This window comes from Papaver somniferum, chromosome 1 (assembly GCF_003573695.1).
Source record: "Papaver somniferum cultivar HN1 chromosome 1, ASM357369v1, whole genome shotgun sequence".
In the NCBI taxonomy this organism is placed as follows: Eukaryota; Viridiplantae; Streptophyta; class Magnoliopsida; order Ranunculales; family Papaveraceae; genus Papaver; species Papaver somniferum.
Genome location: NC_039358.1, coordinates 223,859,292 through 223,871,507, shown reverse-complemented (window position 1 = coordinate 223,871,507; position 12,216 = coordinate 223,859,292). Strand labels below are relative to the sequence as shown.

Genomic DNA, 12,216 nt, shown 5'->3' with positions numbered 1-12,216 from the left:
GGCTATATAAGGATTCAAATAATGAAGAGAGAGGCAGGTTGAAGAGATTTCAGTCAAGAACAAGAGTAGAAAATTACCACTAGAAGAGAGAAAAACACTAGAGTTGTATTATCATCATCTTCCTTATATGTATAAATCTTTGTCATATCAATAAGAACATCATTTTTCTTCATATAAAGCTTGTGTAAAGATCATATCTAGTGTCGAGAGGTGCATAATATCATTAATGTTTAAGTTTATTTTCCTGACTTAGACTTAGTGTTCTTATCACTTCTTTGGGTGTAGTTATGGGATTTTCCGCAACTACACTTACAAGTTTTACTTATGTGGGTATGGGGTATTTGTCAATGGAACTTGTCATTGGTTAGTTGAAACACGAGGTCTAAACTGTTCCAAAGTTATAATCTCTTTGGATATGAGCAACGAGAAATTAAAAGAATTGCAACTACCAAAAATAGAAGCACTGGAGAATAAGGACCTTATGGTTTTGTTGGATGTGGGAGTGTTAGAAGAATGTCTTAGTTTATTTGTGCATGTAGTTGCTATTCGCTGGGAAGTATGGGTGATGGGGATTGGAGTTCGAGAATTATGGACTAAACGTTATGTCATTACCGATTCCTTAATTACAGACGAGTATTTCTTGAAGACGATGTGGTGTTTCAAGAATGGTGAGATTCTATTGGAGACAGTAGGCAAACATTTGGTTACATATGACACAGTGCATGATATTTGTGGAGAACTAAAACGTCTAAAGAAAATGCATGAAAAGGAAATTTATGTTGAAAGCCTAGTTTCACTCAACTCTGGTCATTATGTTAACTACAAGAATTGATATGTCATTGTACCTTCTTGTGTATTGTTTATCATGGACGATGTCAGTGACATGGTTCTGCAATTGTTTTTCATAATTAACACCGTTTATCTTGCAATTGAAGTGTTTTTTTTTCTTTATTAATTGAACTTGAACTGTTTTTCAGTTCTTCAAGACTGGGAGAATCTCTTTGTGTAATTTAGTGTAGCTTCCTTCCTTTTCTACCTATGGTAGCCCACTGAAAATTCCATCTTTCTAATATATCTTCTTTTCTGATCATAAAAAGAAAGTTTATTGCCGCAACATCGTCAAAACATGCACTTTCCTAGTTCTTACCTATGCTAGACATGTGAAGGATGTCCATCATTTTTATGCTTTAAACTAGTTCCACGAATGTTCATAATTTTGATGGAAGTATGTCAGTTGCTAAAGTTAGTTCTGACGAAGAAGACCAACGTTGAAAAGTAGATCCAACTTTTATACTAGAGAATTGCATGGCGAAAGAGATTGACAAATTCAATATATTCAGTTAACAATATTTGCTGAATTAGGTGTTGGGATATCATCCAGTTCGGGAATATTGTCAATTCAGATGTGCACCCCTTTTCTTCTTCTTTTTATGAAGGGAAAAAGGGCTCTAAAGAGCCTGGCATTTTTAGGGGCGACCCAAAAGAAATTAGGGGCGACACTAAAAGACAAAAAAGGTCACCCAAACGTAATTCTAAGCTACCCCGTATCTCTGATTTTTCGAAATGGCCAATATACCCTTATATAATCGGGAGCCTACACCATAGTCGGTAGGTTAGAGGTGAATCGGTACCTACCGATTATAGTGTAGATACTTCGGCTAATAATCCCTTTTATAATCGGTAAGTTATCCAACATATATGACTATCGATTATAAGTTGCCTCAAAATGAGTTTTTTTCTAAAATCCTTCATGTATTGAATTTTGAAACCTGCTATAATCGTAAGGGAATACAACTTAACAACCTACCGATTATAAAGAGCCACAGATCGAACCCTTTCCATATTCCATAGGTTTAGAGTGTACACAGCCATCCATAAACACTTGGTTCGTGTTTTGGATGCAACGTTAATCGGGAGTGAAATATATTACAAAACCTACCGATTATAAGTTGCCCCAAAATGAGTTTTTTCTAAAATCCCACATTATTGAATTTTGAAACCTGCTATAATCGGAAGGGAATACAACTTAACAACCTACCGATTATAAGGAGCCACAGATCGAACCCTTGCCATATTCCATAGGTTTTGAGTGTACACAGCCAGCCATAACCACTTGGTTCTTGTTTTGGATGCAGCGTTAATCGGGAGTTAAATATATTACAAAACCTACCGATTATAAGTTGCCCCAAAATGAGTTTTTTCTAAGATCCTTCATGTATTGAATTTTGAAACCTGCTATAATCGGAAGGGAATACAACTTAACAACCTACCGATTATAAGGAGCCACAGATCGAACCCTTGTCATATTCCATAGGTTTTGAGTGTACACAGCCAACCATAAACACTTGGTTCGTATTTTGGATGCAGCGTTAATCGGGAGTGAAATATATTACAAAACCTACCGATTATAAGTTGTCCCAAAATGAGTTTTTTCTAAAATCCTTCATGTATTGAATTTTGAAACCTGCTATAATCGGAAGGGAATACAACTTAACAACCTACCGATTATAAGGAGACACAGATCGAACCCTTGCCATATTCCATAGCTTTTGAGTGTTCACAGCCAGCCATAACCACTTGGTTCGTGTTTTGGATGCTGCGGGAGTTAAATATATTACAAAACCTACCGATTATAAGTTTCCCCAAAATGAGTTTTTTCTAAAATCCTTCATGTATTGAATTTTGAAACCTGCTATAATCGGAAGGGAATACAACTTAACAACCTACCGATTATAAGGAGCCACAGATCGAACCCTTGCCATATTCCATAGGTTTTGAGTGTACACAGCTAGCCATAACCACTTGGTTCGTGTTTTGTATGCGGCGTTAATCGGGAGTTAAATATATTACAAAACCTACCGATTATAAGTTGCCCCAAAATGAGTTTTTTCTAAAATCCTTCATGTATTGAATTTTGAAACCTGATATAATCGGAAGGGAATACAACTTAACAAACTACCGATTATAAGGAGCCACAGATCGAACCCTTGCCATATTCCATAGGTTTTGAGTGTACACATCCATCCATAACCACTTGGTTCGTGTTTTTGATGCAGTGTTAATCGGGAGTTAAATATATGACAAAACCTACCGATTATAAGTTGCCCCAAAATGAGTTTTTTTTATAAAATCCTTCATGTATTGAATTTTGAAACCGGCTATAGTCGTAAGGGAATACAACTTAATAACCTACCGATTATAAGGAGACACAGATCGAACCCTTTCCATATTCCATAGGTTTTGAGTGTACACAGCCATCCATAAACACTTGGTTCGGGTTTATGATGCAGCGTTAATCGGGAGTTAAATATATTACAAAACCTACCGATTATAAGTTGCCCCAAAATTAGTTTTTTCTAAAATCCTTCATGTATTGAATTTTGAAACCTGCTATAATCTGGAGGGAATACAACTTAACAACCTACCGATTATAAGGAGCCACAAATCAAACCCTTGCCATATTCCATAGGTTTTGAGTGTACACAGCCAGCCATAACCACTTGGTTCGTGTTTTGGATGCAGCGTTAATAGGGAGTTAAATATATTACAAAACCTACTAATTATAAGTTTCCCCAAAATGAGTTTTTTTCTAAAATCCTTCATGCATTGAATTTTGAAATCTGCTATAATCGTATGGGAATACAACTTAACAACCTACTGATTATAAGGAGACACAGATTGAACCCTTGCCATATTCCATAGGTTTTGAGTGTACACAGCCAGCCATAACCACTTGGTTCGTGTTTTGGATGCAGCGTTAATCGGGAGTTAAATATATATTACAAAACCTACCGTTTATAAGTTGCCCCAAAATGAGTTTTTTTTCTAAAATCCTTCATGTATTGAATTTTGAAACCTGCTATAATCGGAAGGGAATACAACTTAACAACCTACCGATTATAAGGAGCCACAGATCGAACCCTTGCCATATTCAAAAGGTTCTGAGTGTACACAGCCATCCATAACCACTTGGTTCGTGTTTTGGATGCAGCGTTAATAGGGAGTTAAATATAGTACAAAACCTACCGATTATAAGTTGCCCCAAAATGAATTTTTTTCTAAAATCCTTCATGCATTGAATTTTGAAATCTGCTATAATCGTAAGGGAATACAACTTAACAACCTACCGATTATAAGGAGACACAGATTGAACCCTTGCCATATTCCATAGGTTTTGAGTGTTCACAGCCAGCCATAACCACTTGGTTCGTGTTTTGGATGCAGCGTTAATCGGGAGTTAAATATGTTACAAAACCTACCGTTTATAAGTTGCCCCAAAATGAGTTTTTTTTCTAAAATCCTTCATGTATTGAATTTTGAAACCTGCTATAATTAAAATGGAATACAACTTAACAACCTACCGATTATAAGGAGCCACAGATCGAACCCTTGCCATATTCCATAGGTTTTGAGTGTACACATCCATCCATAACCACTTGGTTCGTGTTTTTGATGCAGCGTTAATCGGGAGTTAATTATATTACAAAACCTACCGATTATAAGTTGCCCCAAAATGAGTTTTTTCTAAAATCCTTTATGTATTGAATTTTGAAACGTACAATAATCGGAAGGGAATACAACTTAACAACCTACCTATTATAAGGATCCACAGATCGAACCCTTGCCATATTTCATAGGTTTTGAGTGTACACAGACAGCCATAACCACTTGGTTCGTGTTTTGGATGCAGCATTAATCGGGAGTGAAATATATTACAAAACCTATCGATTATAAGTAGCCCCAAAATGAGTTTTCTTTATAAAATCCTTCATGTATTGAATTTTGAAACCTGCTATAATCGGAAGGGAATACAACTTAACAACCTACCGATTATAAGGAGTCACCGATCGAACCCTTGCCATATTTCATAGGTTTTGAGTGTACACAGCCAGCCATAACCACTTGGTTCGTGTTTTGGATGCAGCGTTAATCGGGAGTTTAATATATTACAAAACCTAACGATTATAAGTTGCCCCAAAATGAGTTTTTTTCTAAAATCCTTCATGTATTGAATTTTGAAACCTACTATCATCGGAATGGAATACAACTTAACAACCTACCGATTATAAGGAGCCACAGATCGAACCCTTGCCATATTCCATAGGTTTTGAGTGTACACAGCCAGTCATAACCACTTGGTTCGTGTTTTGGATGCAGCATTAATCGGGAGTTAAATATATTACAAAACCTACCGATTATAAGTTTCCCTAAAATGAGTTTTTTCTAAAATCCTTCATGTATTGAATTTTGAAACCTGCTATAATCGGAACGGAATACAATTTAACAACCTACCGATTATAAGGAGCCACAGATCGAACCCTTGCCATATTCCATAGGTTTTGATTGTACACAGCCAGCCATAACCACTTGGTTCGTGTTTTGGAAGCAGCGTTAATCGGGAGTTAAATATATTACAAAATCTACCGATTATATGTTACCCCAAAATGAGTTTTTTTTTTCTAAAATCCTTCATGTATTGAATTTTGAAACCTGCTACAATCGGAAGGGAATACAACTTAACAACCTACCGATTATAAGGAGCCACAGATCGAACCCTTGCCATATTCAAAAGGTTCTGAGTGTACACAGCCATCCATAACCACTTGGTTCGTGTTTTGGATGCAGCGTTAATAGGGAGTTAAATATAGTACAAAACCTACCGATTATAAGTTGCCCCAAAATGAATTTTTTTCTAAAATCCTTCATGCATTGAATTTTGAAATCTGCTATAATCGTAAGGGAATACAACTTAACAACCTACCGATTATAAGGAGACACAGATTGAACCCTTGCCATATTCCATAGGTTTTGAGTGTACACAGCCAGCCATTACCACTTGGTTCGTGTTTTGGATGCAGCGTTAATCGGGAGTTAAATATGTTACAAAACCTACCGTTTATAAGTTGCCCCAAAATGAGTTTTTTTTCTAAAATCCTTCATGTATTGAATTTTGAAACCTGCTATAATTAAAATGGAATACAACTTAACAACCTACCGATTATAAGGAGCCACAGATCGAACCCTTGCCATATTCAAAAGGTTCTGAGTGTACACAGCCAGCCATAACCACTTGGTTCGTGTTTTGGATGCAGCGTTAATAGGGAGTTAAATATAGTACAAAACCTACCGATTATAAGTTGCCCCAAAATGAGTTTTTTTCTAAAATCCTTCATGCATTGAATTTTGAAATCTGCTATAATCGTATGGGAATACAACTTAACAACCTACTGATTATAAGGAGACACAGATTGAACCCTTGCCATATTCCATAGGTTTTGAGTGTACACAGACAGCCATAACCACTTGGTTCGTGTTTTGGATGCAGCGTTAATCGGGAGTTAAATATATTACAAAACCTACCGTTTATAAGTTGCCCCAAAATGAGTTTTTTTTCTAAAATCCTTCATGTATTGAATTTTGAAACCTGCTATAATCGGAAGGGAATACAACTTAACAACCTACCGATTATAAGGAGCCACAGATCGAACCCTTGCCATATTCAAAAGGTTCTGAGTGTACACAGCCAGCCATAACCACTTGGTTCGTGTTTTGGATGCAGCGTTAATAGGGAGTTAAATATGGTACAAAACCTACCGATTATAAGTTGCCCCAAAATGAGTATTTTTTCTAAAATCCTTCATGTATTGAATTTTGAAACCTGCTATAATTAAAATGGAATACAACTTAACAACCTACTGATTATAAGGAGACACAGATTGAACCCTTGCCATATTCCATAGGTTTTGAGTGTACACAGACAGCCATAACCACTTGGTTCGTGTTTTGGATGCAGCGTTAATCGGGAGTTAAATATGTTACAAAACCTACCGTTTATAAGTTGCCCCAAAATGAGTTTTTTTTCTAAAATCCTTCATGTATTGAATTTTGAAACCTGCTATAATTAAAATGGAATACAACTTAACAACCTACCGATTATAAGGAGCCACAGATCGAACCCTTGCCATATTCCATAGGTTTTGAGTGTACACATCCAGCCATAACCACTTGGTTCGTGTTTTTGATGCAGCGTTAATCGGGAGTTAATTATATTACAAAACCTACCGATTATAAGTTGCCCCAAAATGAGTTTTTTCTAAAATCCTTTATGTATTGAATTTTGAAACGTACAATAATCGGAAGGGAATACAACTTAACAACCTACCGATTATAAGGATCCACAGATCGAACCCTTGCCATATTTCATAGGTTTTGAGTGTACACAGACAGCCATAACCACTTGGTTCGTGTTTTGGATGCAGCATTAATCGGGAGTGAAATATATTACAAAACCTATCGATTATAAGTAGCCCCAAAATGAGTTTTCTTTATAAAATCCTTCATGTATTGAATTTTGAAACCTGCTATAATCGGAAGGGAATACAACTTAACAACCTACCGATTATAAGGAGTCACCGATCGAACCCTTGCCATATTTCATAGGTTTTGAGTGTACACACCCAGCCATAACCACTTGGTTCGTGTTTTGGATGCAGCGTTAATCGGGAGTTTAATATATTACAAAACCTAACGATTATAAGTTGCCCCAAAATGAGTTTTTTTCTAAAATCCTTCATGTATTGAATTTTGAAACCTACTATCATCGGAATGGAATACAACTTAACAACCTACCGATTATAAGGAGCCACAGATCGAACCCTTGCCATATTCCATAGGTTTTGAGTGTACACAGCCAGTCATAACCACTTGGTTCGTGTTTTGGATGCAGCATTAATCGGGAGTTAAATATATTACAAAACCTACCGATTATAAGTTTCCCTAAAATGAGTTTTTTCTAAAATCCTTCATGTATTGAATTTTGAAACCTGCTATAATCGGAACGGAATACAACTTAACAACCTACCGATTATAAGGAGCCACAGATCGAACCCTTGCCATATTCCATAGGTTTTGATTGTACACAGCCAGCCATAACCACTTGGTTCGTGTTTTGGAAGCAGCGTTAATCGGGAGTTAAATATATTACAAAATCTACCGATTATATGTTACCCCAAAATGAGTTTTTTTTTCTAAAATCCTTCATGTATTGAATTTTGAAACCTGCTATAATCGGAAGGGAATACAACTTAACAACCTACCGATTATAAGGAGCCACAAATCGAACCCTTGCCATATTCCATAGGTTTTGAGTGTACACAGCCAGCCATAACCACTTGGTTCGTGTTTTGGATGAAGCGTTAATCGGTAGGTATATGTATTACAAAACCTACTAATTATAAGTTGCCCCAAAATGAGTTTTTTTCTAAAATCCTTCATGCATTGAATTTTGAAATCTGCTATAATCGTATGGGAATACAACTTAACAACCTACTGATTATAAGGAGACACAGATTGAACCCTTGCCATATTCCATAGGTTTTGAGTGTACACAGACAGCCATAACCACTTGGTTCGTGTTTTGGATGCAGCGCTAATCGGGAGTTAAATATATTACAAAACCTACCGTTTATAAGTTGCCCCAAAATGAGTTTTTTTTCTAAAATCCTTCATGTATTGAATTTTGAAACCTGCTATAATCGGAAGGGAATACAACTTAACAACCTACCGATTATAAGGAGCCACAGATCGAACCCTTGCCATATTCAAAAGGTTCTGAGTGTACACAGCCAGCCATAACCACTTGGTTCGTGTTTTGGATGCAGCGTTAATAGGGAGTTAAATATAGTACAAAACCTACCGATTATAAGTTGCCCCAAAATGAGTATTTTTTCTAAAATCCTTCATGTATTGAATTTTGAAACCTGCTATAATTAAAATGGAATACAACTTAACAACCTACTGATTATAAGGAGACACAGATTGAACCCTTGCCATATTCCATAGGTTTTGAGTGTACACAGACAGCCATAACCACTTGGTTCGTGTTTTGGATGCAGCGTTAATCGGGAGTTAAATATGTTACAAAACCTACCGTTTATAAGTTGCCCCAAAATGAGTTTTTTTTCTAAAATCCTTCATGTATTGAATTTTGAAACCTGCTATAATTAAAATGGAATACAACTTAACAACCTACCGATTATAAGGAGCCACAGATCGAACCCTTGCCATATTCCATAGGTTTTGAGTGTACACATCCATCCATAACCACTTGGTTCGTGTTTTTGATGCAGCGTTAATCGGGAGTTAATTATATTACAAAACCTACCGATTATAAGTTGCCCCAAAATGAGTTTTTTCTAAAATCCTTTATGTATTGAATTTTGAAACGTACAATAATCGGAAGGGAATACAACTTAACAACCTACCTATTATAAGGATCCACAGATCGAACCCTTGCCATATTTCATAGGTTTTGAGTGTACACAGACAGCCATAACCACTTGGTTCGTGTTTTGGATGCAGCATTAATCGGGAGTGAAATATATTACAAAACCTATCGATTATAAGTAGCCCCAAAATGAGTTTTCTTTATAAAATCCTTCATGTATTGAATTTTGAAACCTGCTATAATCGGAAGGGAATACAACTTAACAACCTACCGATTATAAGGAGTCACCGATCGAACCCTTGCCATATTTCATAGGTTTTGAGTGTACACACCCAGCCATAACCACTTGGTTCGTGTTTTGGATGCAGCGTTAATCGGGAGTTTAATATATTACAAAACCTAACGATTATAAGTTGCCCCAAAATGAGTTTTTTTCTAAAATCCTTCATGTATTGAATTTTGAAACCTACTATCATCGGAATGGAATACAACTTAACAACCTACCGATTATAAGGAGCCACAGATCGAACCCTTGCCATATTCCATAGGTTTTGAGTGTACACAGCCAGTCATAACCACTTGGTTCGTGTTTTGGATGCAGCATTAATCGGGAGTTAAATATATTACAAAACCTACCGATTCTAAGTTTCCCTAAAATGAGTTTTTTCTAAAATCCTTCATGTATTGAATTTTGAAACCTGCTATAATCGGAACGGAATACAACTTAACAACCTACCGATTATAAGGAGCCACAGATCGAACCCTTGCCATATTCCATAGGTTTTGATTGTACACAACCAGCCATAACCACTTGGTTCGTGTTTTGGAAGCAGCGTTAATCGGGAGTTAAATATATTACAAAATCTACCGATTATATGTTACCCCAAAATGAGTTTTTTTTCTAAAATCCTTCATGTATTGAATTTTGAAACCTGCTATAATCGGAAGGGAATATAACTTAACAACCTACCGATTATAAGGAGCCACAAATCGAACCCTTGCCATATTCCATAGGTTTTGAGTGTACACAGCCAGCCATAACCACTTGGTTCGTGTTTTGGATGAAGCGTTAATCGGTAGGTATATGTATTACAAAACCTACTAATTATAAGTTGCCCCAAAATGAGTTTTTTTCTAAAATCCTTCATGCATTGAATTTTGAAATCTGCTATAATCGTATGTGAATACAACTTAACAACCTACTGATTATAAGGAGACACAGATCGAACCCTTGCCATATTCAAAAGGTTCTGAGTGTACACAGCCAGCCATAACCACTTGGTTCGTGTTTTGGATGCAGCGTTAATAGGGAGTTAAATATAGTACAAAACCTACCGATTATAAGTTGCCCCAAAATGAGTTTTTTTCTAAAATCCTTCATGCATTGAATTTTGAAATCTGCTATAATCGTAAGGGAATACAACTTAACAACCTACCGATTATAAGGAGACACAGATTGAACCCTTGCCATATTCCATAGGTTTTGAGTGTACACAGCCATCCATAACCACTTGGTTCGTGTTTTGGATGCAGCGTTAATCGGGAGTTAAATATGTTGCAAAACCTACCGTTTATAAGTTGCCCCAAAATGAGTTTTTTTTCTAAAATCCTTCATGTATTGAATTTTGAAACCTGCTATAATTAAAATGGAATACAACTTAACAACCTACCGATTATAAGGAGCCACAGATCGAACCCTTGCCATATTCCATAGGTTTTGAGTGTACACATCCAGCCATAACCACTTGGTTCGTGTTTTTGATGCAGCGTTAATCGGGAGTTAATTATATTACAAAACCTACCGATTATAAGTTTCCCCAAAATGAGTTTTTTCTAAAATCCTTTATGTATTGAATTTTGAAACGTACAATAATCGGAAGGGAATACAACTTAACAACCTACCGATTATAAGGATCCACAGATATAACCCTTGCCATATTTCATAGGTTTTGAGTGTACACAGACAGCCATAACCACTTGGTTCGTGTTTTGGATGCAACATTAATCGGGAGTGAAATATATTACAAAACCTATCGATTATAAGTTGCCCCAAAATGAGTTTTCTTTATAAAATTCTTCATGTATTGAATTTTGAAACCTGCTATAATCGGAAGGGAATACAACTTAACAACCTACCGATTATAAGGAGTCACCGATCGAACCCTTGCCATATTTCATAGGTTTTGAGTGTACACAGCCAGCCATAACCACTTGGTTCGTGTTTTGGATGCAGCGTTAATCGGGAGTTTAATATATTACAAAACCTAACGATTATAAGTTGCCCCAAAATGAGTTTTTTTTCTAAAATCCTTCATGTATTGAATTTTGAAACCTACTATCATCGGAATGGAATACAACTTAACAACCTACCGATTATAAGGAGCCACAGATCGAACCCTTGCCATTTTCCATAGGTTTTGAGTGTACACAGCCAGTCATAACCACTTGGTTCGTGTTTTGGATGCAGCATTAATCGGGAGTTAAATATATTACAAAACCTACCGATTATAAGTTTCCCTAAAATGAGTTTTTTCTAAAATCCTTCATGTATTGAATTTGGAAACCTGCTATAATCGGAAGGGAATACAACTTAACAACCTAACGATTATAAGGAGCCACAGATTGAACCCTTGCCATATTCCATAGGTTTTGATTGTACACAGCCAGCCATAACCACTTGGTTCGTGTTTTGGATGCAGCGTTAATCGGGAGTTAAATATATTACAAAATCTACCGATTATAAGTTGCCCCAAAATGAGTTTTTTTTCTAAAATCCTTCATGTATTGAATTTTGAAACCTTCTATAATCGGAAGGGAATACAACTTAACAACCTACCGATTATAAGGAGCCACAGATCGAACCCTTGCCATATTCCATAGGTTTTGAGTGTACACAGCCAGCCATAACCACTTGGTTCGTGTTTTGGATGCAGCATTAATCGGGAGTTAAATATATTACAAAACCTACCGATTATAAGTTGCCCCAAAAT

The 12,216-nt window shown here is 36.3% G+C and overlaps 1 pseudogene; it reads left to right on the top strand.

Annotated features, from left to right (window-relative positions):
* The first annotated feature begins 415 nt into the window (after positions 1-415).
* Positions 416-12,216, top strand: part of LOC113361368 — a 160,195-nt pseudogene continuing 148,394 nt past the window's right edge.